Raw genomic sequence first — 12231 nt, 5'->3', positions numbered from 1 at the left:
AGAGTGCAGGGCCATTTACGAAGACATCACGCAATTCACAGGACGTTTCAGTGCAGACACGGAATGAACTAATTCTGCTAATAGAGTATTTGATTTAATGGCACATTAAAGGGGAAAGGGGAGCACTGAACACATCCTTCAGCACAGCAGCTGATGGGTTACTGTAGATATCATAAGCGAAGGAGCCAAATTCTCTCCTGCCTTCAGAACAAGCGACAGTCACCAGAGCAGAGGCGGGTCATTTTGCAAGTCAGTTTTAGTTCAGCAGCTCAGAGCAGAAATCATTGAGTTCATACAGCTCTTCTGCACAAAGTTTATAGTGACTGGTTGCTAAGACTCTGACCTACAAGTCCCTTTTCCCTTTTGTTTAAAAAAAAAAAATGTTGCTAGATCATGCCAAAGTGGAATAAAATAGAAATCGGGTCACTCGATGGATCAGCACATTACTTTTCTGAGTCATTTGTTTTCCATCTTCTGCCCTTTGGTTGCTTCTACCATTTTTGGCTGCTTCCAATGTCCCAGTCTCTGTGCTAAACTCTTCACAAGAATGTATATGTATTTACATACATTTCATTGTTTTACCAGGAAGAAGGTGCTGTTCCCAGTCTATCTTACAGACAAAGAATCTGAGGTATGGAGGGGCAGAAATGAGATCTAAACTCAGGTTTTTCTGCCTCCAGAAGCTGACTTCTTAATTAACTCTACAAAGTATGATCCTTTCAGCAAGAAGACGGAAGGCAGGATAGATTGTGCGAAGTCCTGGAGAATCTATAAGAAGCCTACTGTAGCCAGTGTGTACAATGCAAACCAGAGGAAAAAGTGGCCAGATAGGGTGAGAGGTGAGCTGAGCTCATCAAACACCACCATCCCCCCAAAAAGGCCAAGCCATCGGATACTGAGGCAGAAGGATTGCTTGAGCTCAGGAGTTCAAGGCTGCAGTGAGCTGTGATCACACCATTGCACTCCAACCGGGGCGACAAAGCAAGATCTTGTCCTCCCAAAAAATGTTTTTTAAATCCCAAGCCAGAAGTGATTTGTTTAGAGAATCAAACAAATATGTGTGTGTATCCCCAAAAACATACATTCAGAGCAAACCTTTAAATTTTTCTATTTCAAGTTCAGTTCAATTTTTTAAAAAGTGCTTGCCTAAAACAACCCAATGGGAATTTTATAGAAATTTTTTTTCAATAAAATTTTACCATCTATCTTTTCTCCCCCAAGAACCAAACCCTAATTGTAAACATTGGCAAATATGAATGATTTTCGTTTGTTCAGTTTGTAACTGTCCATAGCCCCCTCCTATCTCTTGTTTCGCTCAGCTGCCAGATGTTTTCTCTGAAAATGAAATCTGATCTTGGCAATCCCTTCAAAGAGTTTTCCCATAAAACAAGGGCTCACTTTTCCAGCATGACCCACCAAACCCCCCACCATCCAGTCCAGCTCACCTCTCTCCCCATCTGCCCACTTTTCCCTCTAGTTTGCATTGTACACGATGGCTACAAGAGGCTCCTTGTAGATTCCCGAGGACTTTGTACAATGCACCTTCCCCATTCTTTGACTAGATAATTCAGAATCCCTGCTTCTTTTTTGAAATCAGTGCAGTGTCTGCTCCTCAGGTGAGTCATTGTGGATTCCTTCTCCTTGCCCTATCTGGGTTGGAGGCTGCCTCTATAAGAAGCCTGAGCTTACTTCTATCACAGCTGGGTTTCATTTTGTCACCGTGGACCATGAGGACAGGGACAATGCTCTGTGCACCATGGTATCCTCAGTGCCTGGCACAGCGATTCAATGTTGACTGCGTGATAGAATCACCCAGAAAGTCTGACTTAGTCAGAGGTAGGGTAGGGTTGAGAACCTCTGGCCTAATCCAGGCTTGCTGATCAACTGATTGAATGAATGAAAGAATGAATGAATACACTGAGGCACACAGCCTTGAGACCCTGGCCATCCTCCACCACTCACTCTGCTCTGAAGTACTTAGAATCTGTTTAACAAGGCTTCTTGGTCATGCACTGGGTCAGGAGGCTGCAAATCCAGAACTAGAATGTTCATGAACTCCTTGTTGACTTTAAGACCATGAATGAACTTCCACTTGGCCCAATACACAAAACCGGAATGATGATTCCTACCACAAGGGGAAGCTTGAAAAATACTTTCTGCAATTGGATGGCAGAGGCTGTGAAGTTACCAGTTCTGACTCAAAATGATCTCCTTTTTCTCCCTGATCAGCTCAGAATCAAGTTCTCTGCCAGCCAAGAATACCAGAACCCTTGGTGGCAGGAAGGAGTGCTACCACTGCCTGAGAACCACTGGTAACACCCTCCTGCGCTAAGGGCCCATCGTGCTAACACAGGCTGTGCCTCAGGCAGAAGCTTCCTCTTCCTTCCCGTATGCCCCATCTCTGAGATCGCAGTAGGAGAAACCTCACCATCACAGCCAAGACCCGAATGGCAGTCATGGATCCATCCAACCTCGTCCTTCCATTGCTGAGAACTGCAAGCATGGAGAGAGAGAGCGCTGGCTAAGCCTGCACTCCTTTGTCCTCAATCTGAGGGGAAAAAAAGCCAGAAGTCCTAGAGAGTTTAGCTTGTAGAGCCCAATCTCACACACTATAAAATAGTTGGAGATCTCTTACATTTGAAAAATCACAGCTGCATGCTCTGCCTTCCAGCACCAGGCAGGAGAAATGAGACAAACAAGCTTTGAAAATAAATCTGACTCTCTTGCGGCTCCAGATAGCCGACAAGTGTTCGTCCATCTGCCGCAAGCGTTCACACTGTGAATTCATTGATTTGATAATACTCTCGCATAATTGATTGAGGAGAGACTGGCTTCTTGACTTGCCTCCATGTTTTCTGTCTGATGTCTTCCCAGCATTGCTCTCTGCTTTACACATGGTAAGGAAGGAGAAATCACTGATTTTTCCAGCACTTTTCAATGGGATACATGTATGCTATTGGTTTTCCCAAAACGGTGTACTTTTCAAGTTCTTGAATGGCAGCAACTGTTAGGTGTGTGCTTCTTTCCCCTGAAATATTTCTCCCAATCTTCACAATGCCGTCTGCATCCTCTCCACCCCACTGCCCTATTGTATTTATAGGAAGTGGAAAAAAAATAGAGGTCCGTTGGAGCCTAGCAGCCACCATCGCCTGACACAGAGCAATGGTAACTGCAGAATTGTCATATGAGATATTAGCCCAGGGAATAATACTGATCTTTCTCCTCTCAGCAACTGCAACGACCCATCCGCCTCTCTGCAATTGTGACATTCAGATGTCACCACCATTTCATTAAATGGAATCAAAACAGCTGTGAGGATTGCTGTTTTATTTTATAGCACAAAGTCATCATAACTTACTTCACAAAGCAGCTCACAGCTAGCAAGCACGGCTGAAATGGAAAAGCTGATTGCAAAAGGATGAGCATGAAAGAGGGACAAACTGTCGAACAACATGGGGGCTGGTGGAGCTGGGTGATAGCTGGGAGCCCCTGGCTTGCTGAAAATAACCCAGGAGCACTCAGTCATGCAGTCACTTGCAATTGCCTATTAATCAAAGATGTATCATACGTATCATAGGACAAGTTGAGTTTAGCATCCCATAAACATGCACTGGATGCTAAGATTCAGTTTAGCCTAAAAGAGATCACTATCTGGCCACTTCAAGGTGCAGAAGCTCAGGCAATGTAACACTTCCAGTTCCCTTTCTCCTATCTGCAATATGGCCCCCACACCTGACTCAGTGAAAAAAACCCTCAAAACATGATTTTTAAAACTTGGGAGGCAAGGCCAGGCGCGGTGGCTCACGCCTGTAATCCCAGCACTTTGGGAGGCTGAGGCAGGCACATCATGAGGTCAGGAGATCCAGACCATTCTAACACGGTGAAACCCCATCTCTACTAAAAATACAAAAAATTAGCCGGGCGTGGCGGCATGCGCCTGTAGTCCCAGCTACTCGGGAGGCTGAGGCAGGAGAATGGCGTGAATTCGGGAAGCAGAGCGTGCAGTGAGCCAATATCGTGCCACTGCACTCCAGCCTGGGTGACAGAGCGAGACTGCACCTCAAAAAACAAAAAACAGGCCAGGCGAGGTGGCTCAAGCCTGTAATCTCAGCACTTTGGGAGGCCGAGACGGGCGGATCACGAGGTCAGGAGATCGAGACCATCCTGGCTAACACGGTGAAACCCTGTCTCTACTAAAAATACAAAAACTAGCCGGGCGAGGTGGCTGGCGCCTGTAGTCCCAGCTACTCGGGAGGCTGAGGCAGGAGAATGGCGTGAACCCGGGAGGCGGAGCTTGCAGTGAGCTGAGATCCGGCCATTGCACTCCAGCCTGGGTGACAGAGCAAGACTCCGTCTCAAAAACAACAACAACAACAACAACAAACTTGGGAGGCATGCCAGCTTCCTCAGCTGGACAGCATGATCAGAGCCATGTGGCTAAAGGGTTAAGCCACTGACTTTCAAGTGAGGCAGAAGCTGGGTCTGCATTCTGCCTGTGCTACTTATTGTCTGTGTCACTGGGAGAACTACTAAACCTCTACTTCCCAGTTTACTCATCTGTAAAGTGGGCTTCATAGGGTAGCAGGCCTTACCAGTGCCCTGCCCTGCCCTTCAGCCTTACCACTTCCAACTGCATTCTTTGCCTTAAGGCTTTTTCTGGGGGTCAGAGCCCATGATGCCTGCTCACCTAGCAGGCTGGGTCCACCAGAGAATTAATACTCTCAGAAGCAGCTCTCAACTAATGAGGATGGAAACGAATGTATAAATGTGCATGATCTATACATACCTCAGCCCCCTTGCCCCTCGAGTGGGATAATTCTAAGACATAGGTTTTCTGCCAACTCCTAGATTTCCCACAGCAGGCTCAAGCTCCGGTCACCCACAGTGGTAACGTGCTTAACAACAAACCCTGCATGAGCTGCCTCCCCTCTTTGTCTCATTTCTCCACTCACCATTTGGGAGTTCCTGAAATCATCTCACCCCACATCATATTTATGTAATGTGGCTGATTAGTGCTACATTCTGACAAAGTGAACCGCTTGCTGTCCCCCAGGGTCACAACCCCACTCCTCCAAGGACAGCACAGAAAACTTATTTATCAGAAACTCAATATTTTTCTTGACTTCTAGTATATAACTGGGACTATTTCTAGGAAAAAAAGAATCTGTGAATAAATGTTTCTCTCTTATCCTTGTAGGGTCTTATAAGGATTCAGGCATTCAAAAAATGAGCAACTACACACTAAGGGCTTAGATTTCCTTGGTAATTATACTACTTCAGGATTAGCGGTTATTAATGGGAAGGTTGAAGTCTGGAGCTCGTTAGCACATTTAGCTGGAAGAAAGGTGTTAATGAAAGTAGTGTTTGCATTTATTTCTCATCAAGGCTAAATGAAACTGGGTAGAGGAGTCGAGATCATCTTCTGGTGGAAAAACAATTCAGAGCACATGCTTTCTTTAATGGAGAGACAGTCACGTAGGGATAGCAGTCAGTATTGTCATGACTCCCCATTATTTTAACACTGGCTTTTCGGTCAGGTCACCTATGCAAAGGAGTATCTGTGGCCTGGCATCTTGGAGCCATTTACAGCTACACAATGCAGTCATGGCACTTGGCAGAGGCTGCCATTTTCTAGATGGTGGTACCAGCATCAACTCCCTGTGGGAAGCTGATTCTTCTCTGAGGGTCTATAATCTTTGGGAAGTCTGTTGATTCTGAAGGGTGTCTCAGGGTGACACTTGTTTCCCTTTTCCCCTCTTTTTAATCAGTTCAGAGTCAGACCTGTTTCCATGCTGATGGGTCAGCACCATCCTTGGGGAGTACTCATGATCCTTTTTCTGTTCATTTAAGGGATTTAGGAATGCTTGGTAGACAGCCTCTAATTGGAACCAATGAGTCCCGTGTAAAGTTTAAGGGACGCTGACGAACCTGCTCTGGGTTGTCAGAAGATTTCTTCCTCTGGTGTCCTGGACAGTCCCATAACTTGTCCATGGAAATGGCTGCTTCAGAAAATTGCATTCGTTATGGTGACAATTCAGTTTCACATCTGAGTCCTTGACTGTAAAAGGTATTTAAATTTAAAAGCATATTTTGATATAAAGTCTATGGAAATCCCCCTCTCCTCCAGTTTATTTGGATACTCTTACCAAACAGAGACCTTGGGGCTGGCTGCTTCATGCCTATTTCGTTTTCTCATTCAATCCATTTTCACTGAAAAGGAGACATAAGCAGTGAAGCCAATATAGTTTTATTGGATCCAATGCACTGCCACTAAAACAAATATATGTACACTCAGGCCAATACACTTTTATTAAAACAAATAGAATTTAATTCAAACCAGCATTCAATACGTTTTCTCAAAGCAATGAAATTAAGCTGTACCAGTACTTCTGCTCAATATGTTTTCCCAATCAAATCCATTTGAACAAAGTGAAATATATTTATCACAGATAGCACATTTTTATTAAAAACAAATTCACTGAAACCAAGTTTCCCTTTGAACTGATAGATAGAAATTCTAACAAATTGCACAATTAGATCATAGAAACGGACGTATTTTTACTTTAGCAAAAAGCTTTTCTGTTCAGGTCCACTTTAAAACACACTAATGAATAATAAAAGTTGCTCCAACAACGTCTTTAATGAAATATTCTTTCCAAGGTATGTCCTCTGAGGTTGAAGCACAGTCCAGAAATTTTTTTTTAATGTAGGGAAAAAGAATAGTGCTGGAATAGGGTTACAATAACTTCAGATATTTAATGATTAAATATTTATCCTACCTATGTGTACTTAAAAGTGATGTTGTTGGATGTGTACAAATGAATAAAGACATGCTTGGGGGTGTTTTTTAGTTGCATTTGCCACCATACCACATTAGCCAGAAAAAACTTTCCTTGTCACTGATGAAAAATACTCTCTCTTCTTATCTGTCTGAGGTTAACTAGGAATTGCCATGTGTAGAGAGAACTTGATGGTATGGGAGGTCATTTATTTGTGTGGCTCTTTGGAGGGAATTTCAAGTTTGGTGCCTAGATTACAAACCATATTCAAATCTTCTGAAGAACCATGGAAAAGCAGAACAACTTAGAAATGCCACACACCTTTTGGGAGGCAACAAACTCACTACAAGTAAGAGTATCCAAATATGTCCCACCTCTCTTCAGGGCCACTAATGCTCCTGACACAGGGCAGACCTCCAGGTAGAGAAGCATCTCTGGAGAAATTACAGCCTCCTCACAAGGAATATGAGGGCTCCGATCAGTGGCCATGAAGGACCCCTCCCTGCTGCCTCCACGCTGGCCCCACACTCTGTCTTCTCTGCTCCCATCCTACCCATCCCAAGGCTTCAGGACCTTGGGATAGAAATCTTCTCCCCTAAGCAGCCCGGAGAATGCTCCTTAACCCAAGACTGTGGGTTCTCAGTACTGCTTCCTCCTTCCTGTCTGGAAAAGTGCAAAAACTATAGATATGCCCACAATTCACTGGGCAAATAATGTATTGACCTCCGGGGGATCCTGGCCTTGAAAAGACCAGACCTGCCTTCTCTGAAACACAACTGGTCATGGAGGGTACCCTGAGAACAGCACCAGATGTTCATCACAGAACTTAAAAAGATGAAATGTTAGAAACCCAAATATCTAGCACCCAGGGGATTGGTTAAACATATTGTAATAATATCTTCCGGATGTATTCTACAGTATTAATATCAATACAGTATCATAAGCATTCAGTGTCATTGTATTTAATTGAATGGGAAATATTCATAGTACATTATTAAATAAAAAAGTTTAAAAGATATAGTACAGCAATTTATTATCTTTGCAAAATAGATATGCATAGCTATGCATAAACAAAAACATGGGAAGATGACACTGTCAGTAGTGGTGAGTGATAAATTATAGATTTCTCTCTCTCTCTCTCCCCCCGCCGCCTCTCTTTTAAGCTGTTTACAAATTTCCTGCAATGAACATGTATTACTTTTGATATAAGCAAAAATTATTTTTAAAGTGGTTATTTTTTAAAAAGATGATATTAAGTTCAATTTAAAATGTGGTGAGCAAATGTTGGGTCGGCTTCTGTAATCTTAATTCTGGAACCCTTTCAGAGAGGGTCAGTACTCCATGTCTCATTCTTTGTTCTTTTGGAAAACTCTATTTGAAGGCTTTCGTCAACTGGTCATTCAACATGCACTCAAACAGGAACCCAGGTAATAAATCCTGCCTTGAGTTTGTTCCAGGAAGCAGTGTGGCTCGACACAAAGGATGTGCATGCTTTATGTTGTCAGATGATATAAACTGTGTTGCCCCAGATTCTGCCTTTTGCCTTAGCTCAGAGCCACCTGGCTGTTTTAATCATCTCATCTCAGATGCCTGGCAACAGCTAATTCCTTTGCTCCTTTTCAGTAATTTCAGTTCTGCTTTCTTACTCTATCATTCTGGTGTTTTCATTGCATTTTCTTATAAAAGAGATCCAGATTTATTTTGGAAATAGATTTGAACGACAAAAACATTCTATAGAAGAAAATCCTAAACAAATATAAATATTTGACCATGACTATGCAAAGAAAGCTCCTGCTTCCTCCTCTGTGTCCACAGAGACCCTAAGGAGGAACTCCAGGGAGAACGGAAGTTTGGGAGTCATCCCATCCCTTGCTCAGGTGCGAAATCCCCTGCCCTCCGCCTGGCACTGATAGGGACAGATCATTTTCTCTGCTTGGAGGGGCAGCCTCCTGTGACCTGGACGCATTAAAGCCTGAACACAGGAACAGAAAGTATCCTCCCTCCTTCCTTAGCGGTCTCCGTGTGCCCTTCTGGGGAAGATTTGCTCTTCTGGGCTTCTTCACACACATGATTCCTAGTCATGGCTTCAGCCCCTTTAGTTCACTGGGTCCTTATTCCGTGTTTTCCTGGGCCCAGCTGTGAGATTGGAAAATGGAGATGAGAAGGAAGAAGGGGACAGGGATGGTGTGGTGGTTGGTGGTAGAGAAAGAGAGATACAGACAGACAGACAGAGAAACGAAACAGACCCTCAGACATGGAACATGTTTAATTAAACGGACTTTATCCAGTTGCAGTTGAAACCAGGGTGGAAATAATTGATGCTCCTTGTATTGTTTTAGGTGAAAATGTTAAAAATAAATGGAACTGTCAAAGTTGTAAACCTTTCCATCTTCATTATAGATAGAGAATTAAGAAATGAAAAGTAGTAAATAGAGAGGGGTTTCAAGATTTCTTTTTCTTCCTCCAAGGCAATGTCCCCGCAGAGCTTAGCATCGAGGGACCCTGTTTTCTGTCTGACAGTTACTCCATTTTCTCCTTCCTTGAAAAGGGTTTCCCAGAGCACCCCCAACCCACTCCAAGGCCAGGCCTTTCCCAGTCTGAACTTCTTCATAGACCAGTTAGCCTCCTTTGCTCACCTTCAAAGCATGCCACTCACCAGTTCTTCTTCCTAGTCCTGGGAAAATGCCTTCTCCAGAAGCTGCCTGTGCATTTGCCAATCTAGCCCCCTTAATGACCTTTTCCCCATTTCACAGAGGTGGAAACACCTTATCCCCATTTCACAGAGGTGGAAACTGAGCCTTGTAGAAATTGAGTAACTCAACCCAGGTCACACAGCTCCAGCTAAGTGACAGAGCTAAGGTTCAGGCCACTCAGCTGACTCTAGCGTAGTGTGCTACTCTGCTCCTCACTGCTTTCCTGTGAAATCTCAGGGATTGTCTGGCTCAATGTGTAACTGGGAAGGAAGAGAAAACTGAGGCCTAGAGAGGTGAAGTGGCTTGCCCAAGACCACTCCAACTGTCCCACCTATCCTTGGCCCCTTTCCACTCCCCCATGCAGCATAGCTCATTATATTAAAATACTTCAGCTAATACGTTCAGACGCTAAAAACCTGCCCCTAAAATTACTGCAACCATTTTCCAAGAGAAAGCAGCTTAGTTTCAACCTTTTTCCACATCTTGTTCAAAAATGAGAAGTCTCTAATACAGCTGTGATTTTGTTTCATCTTCTGTCATTCCCTCTCTGCCCTCAGATTGGTGTGCCAATGTGTGACAACATGGCTCTAAAATAGGCCAGCAGGAGGGGGAAAAGGGTTGGAAAAGACAGAAAGAGAACAAGCTCTGTCTCTTGCTCACTCTCACTCTCACTCTCTCTCTTTCTCTTCCTTTCTACCCCGTGGTCCTCCCAGGGTCTCTGGGAATCCAACCTCAGTCTGCTGGGCTTACAAAGTGACCAAAGTCAAATGCTGGTCTGTGAGAGAAAGAGGAGGCAGACACATTGGGGGACCGAGAAGTACTTTGAAGCACCCCACTCACCATGGTATGGAGAGGAATTTGGCCACATCCCTGCCAACTGCTCCTTCTCTTGGACTCGGAAAGGGTCAGTTACTTGTTTCTGTCAGATTCATGGACTCCACCAAGAAAAGAGCCTGGTCTGAGACATTTAATATTTGTTGAAACACAGAGGTTTAACTGATGATTGACGTACATAGGGTGATAGGAAGAGTATGAACTTGAGAATCTGATGGATTTTGTTTAAAGTTAGGACTACCCACCCTGCTAATTGTCTTGGGGAAGTTATTTAACCTCTCTGAACCTGAGCTTCTCATCCACAAAACAGGACACTAGCACACAGGGGGCTATCTATACAAACTTGTCGAATTGAAATGGGAGTATTCAAAATCATTTGGGTTGCTGGCTAAAAATAAGCAGAATAATTCAATTCCTGTCCATCTGAAATCTAATTGTCCAATTTGGAGTTTCAAAGGTAACAAAGATCCTAATGACCTAATATTATTGGGGTAATCCTAAAATTTATTAGGAGATCTGCAAGTTCCATGATGACTGTATACTGGAGGAAATGCACAATGCACACAGACCTTGCTAAGAGTACAGCACTACTTAATTATGAGTAATTGTTGCATGAACACACACACACACAAACACACAACTACAGAACTCACACTATAAGACAGGAGGGTTAAATAATGACATTTGACCAAAATGAACTCTTGCAGAGCTCAACAATGAGTCTAAGTTTCCTCCTTAATATCTTAACACGCTAGAGTATACACAGGTTTTTAAGTAACGTACTTATTATCCAAACACTAGCAGACATTTAACGGAATCCAGGAGCATTTTGTCAAGAAGGACAAGAACTAACCAAAGAAAAAGAAAAATAGAGAGTTTCCCAGCTGTTTTACCACATCACAACTTCAACAAAACCAAGCCTGTCCTTGCCTTGTCCCTGATGGCTCACCAGCAGAGTGAATGAATTGGAGCAGATTTAGGTTTTAAAATGCCTCCTAAAATCATTTGGGCAAATTAGCTTACATGGCTGGACGCTGTGCTCCAGCCACAGAGAATGTTCTTTTCCTGTTGGAAGCTCTGACAGCCCACTGCCATGGTGAAATATCAGGAGCCTCTTAACATTTTTCTTGATTTCTTTAAGAGTGAACATTAGACATATTAAGAACAACAACCCAATCATTAAGCCCTGTGAGGTTTTCCTAGGAGCCAGCTCTATCGCTTTAATCAGATTATGGACAACTCATTCTCATCCCAGCCATTTATCTTCTTTGTTTACACACACACCAAGTGGCATTCTTCTTAGCATCAAAAAATAGTAATCAAAATTGAAAACAACAAAAGACCTTTCATTATTTACAGTGTTAAGTAACATCTATTTGCCTTCATTAGTTTCTAAACAACGAAGAACACTGGTTCTGATTAAACCTGGCATGTGTTAATTATATCCGAGGTCTGGGATTGTTTTGTCTACAATAAAGGATGGCTGAAAGCTGAAATTTGAGGCGCCCAGGCCCCAGAAGTTACTTGCCCCTATGTGTTTCCTTAGTGAGAGTTTCCAGCCTGAGAATGGCAGAAGCGGATGTGAGCTTGTCACAGAAAGTTTTTTTTGTTGTTTTGTTCGGTTTTTAAACCCTCGGTTTTATTGCCCATTTTATGGGATGGAGCTAAATGGCAGTACAATGCAGTTTGCTCTTACTGCTCAGCACTAACAGCCATGATGAGCCATAATTAGAAGTAAAACCACCACATAAATAACATGGTAGAAAAATTGCCACCGTGAGAAGCCAGTCTTTGGCGATGGGAAACTTCAGAGGGTCCTGAGTATCCATCATACTTAAGAGGCACCGCGTATTTTAGCCCATATTTGTCTTACTAAAGCCAAAATGGGAGCCATTTAGACTTTTGAACAAGCTTTTAAAAATAGA

The 12231-nt window shown here is 43.3% G+C and overlaps 1 pseudogene; it reads left to right on the top strand.

Annotated features, from left to right (window-relative positions):
• Positions 1–8542: 8542 nt before the first annotated feature.
• Positions 8543–11084, top strand: LOC105509417 (annotated as a pseudogene).
• The last annotated feature ends 1147 nt before the right edge of the window (positions 11085–12231 follow it).

Source organism: Colobus angolensis, unplaced genomic scaffold (genome assembly GCF_000951035.1).
Source record: "Colobus angolensis palliatus isolate OR3802 unplaced genomic scaffold, Cang.pa_1.0 Scaffold175, whole genome shotgun sequence".
NCBI classification, from domain to species: Eukaryota; Metazoa; Chordata; class Mammalia; order Primates; family Cercopithecidae; genus Colobus; species Colobus angolensis.
The sequence above is the reverse complement of the archived record's forward strand: the minus strand, read 5'-3'. Positions and strand labels throughout refer to the sequence as shown.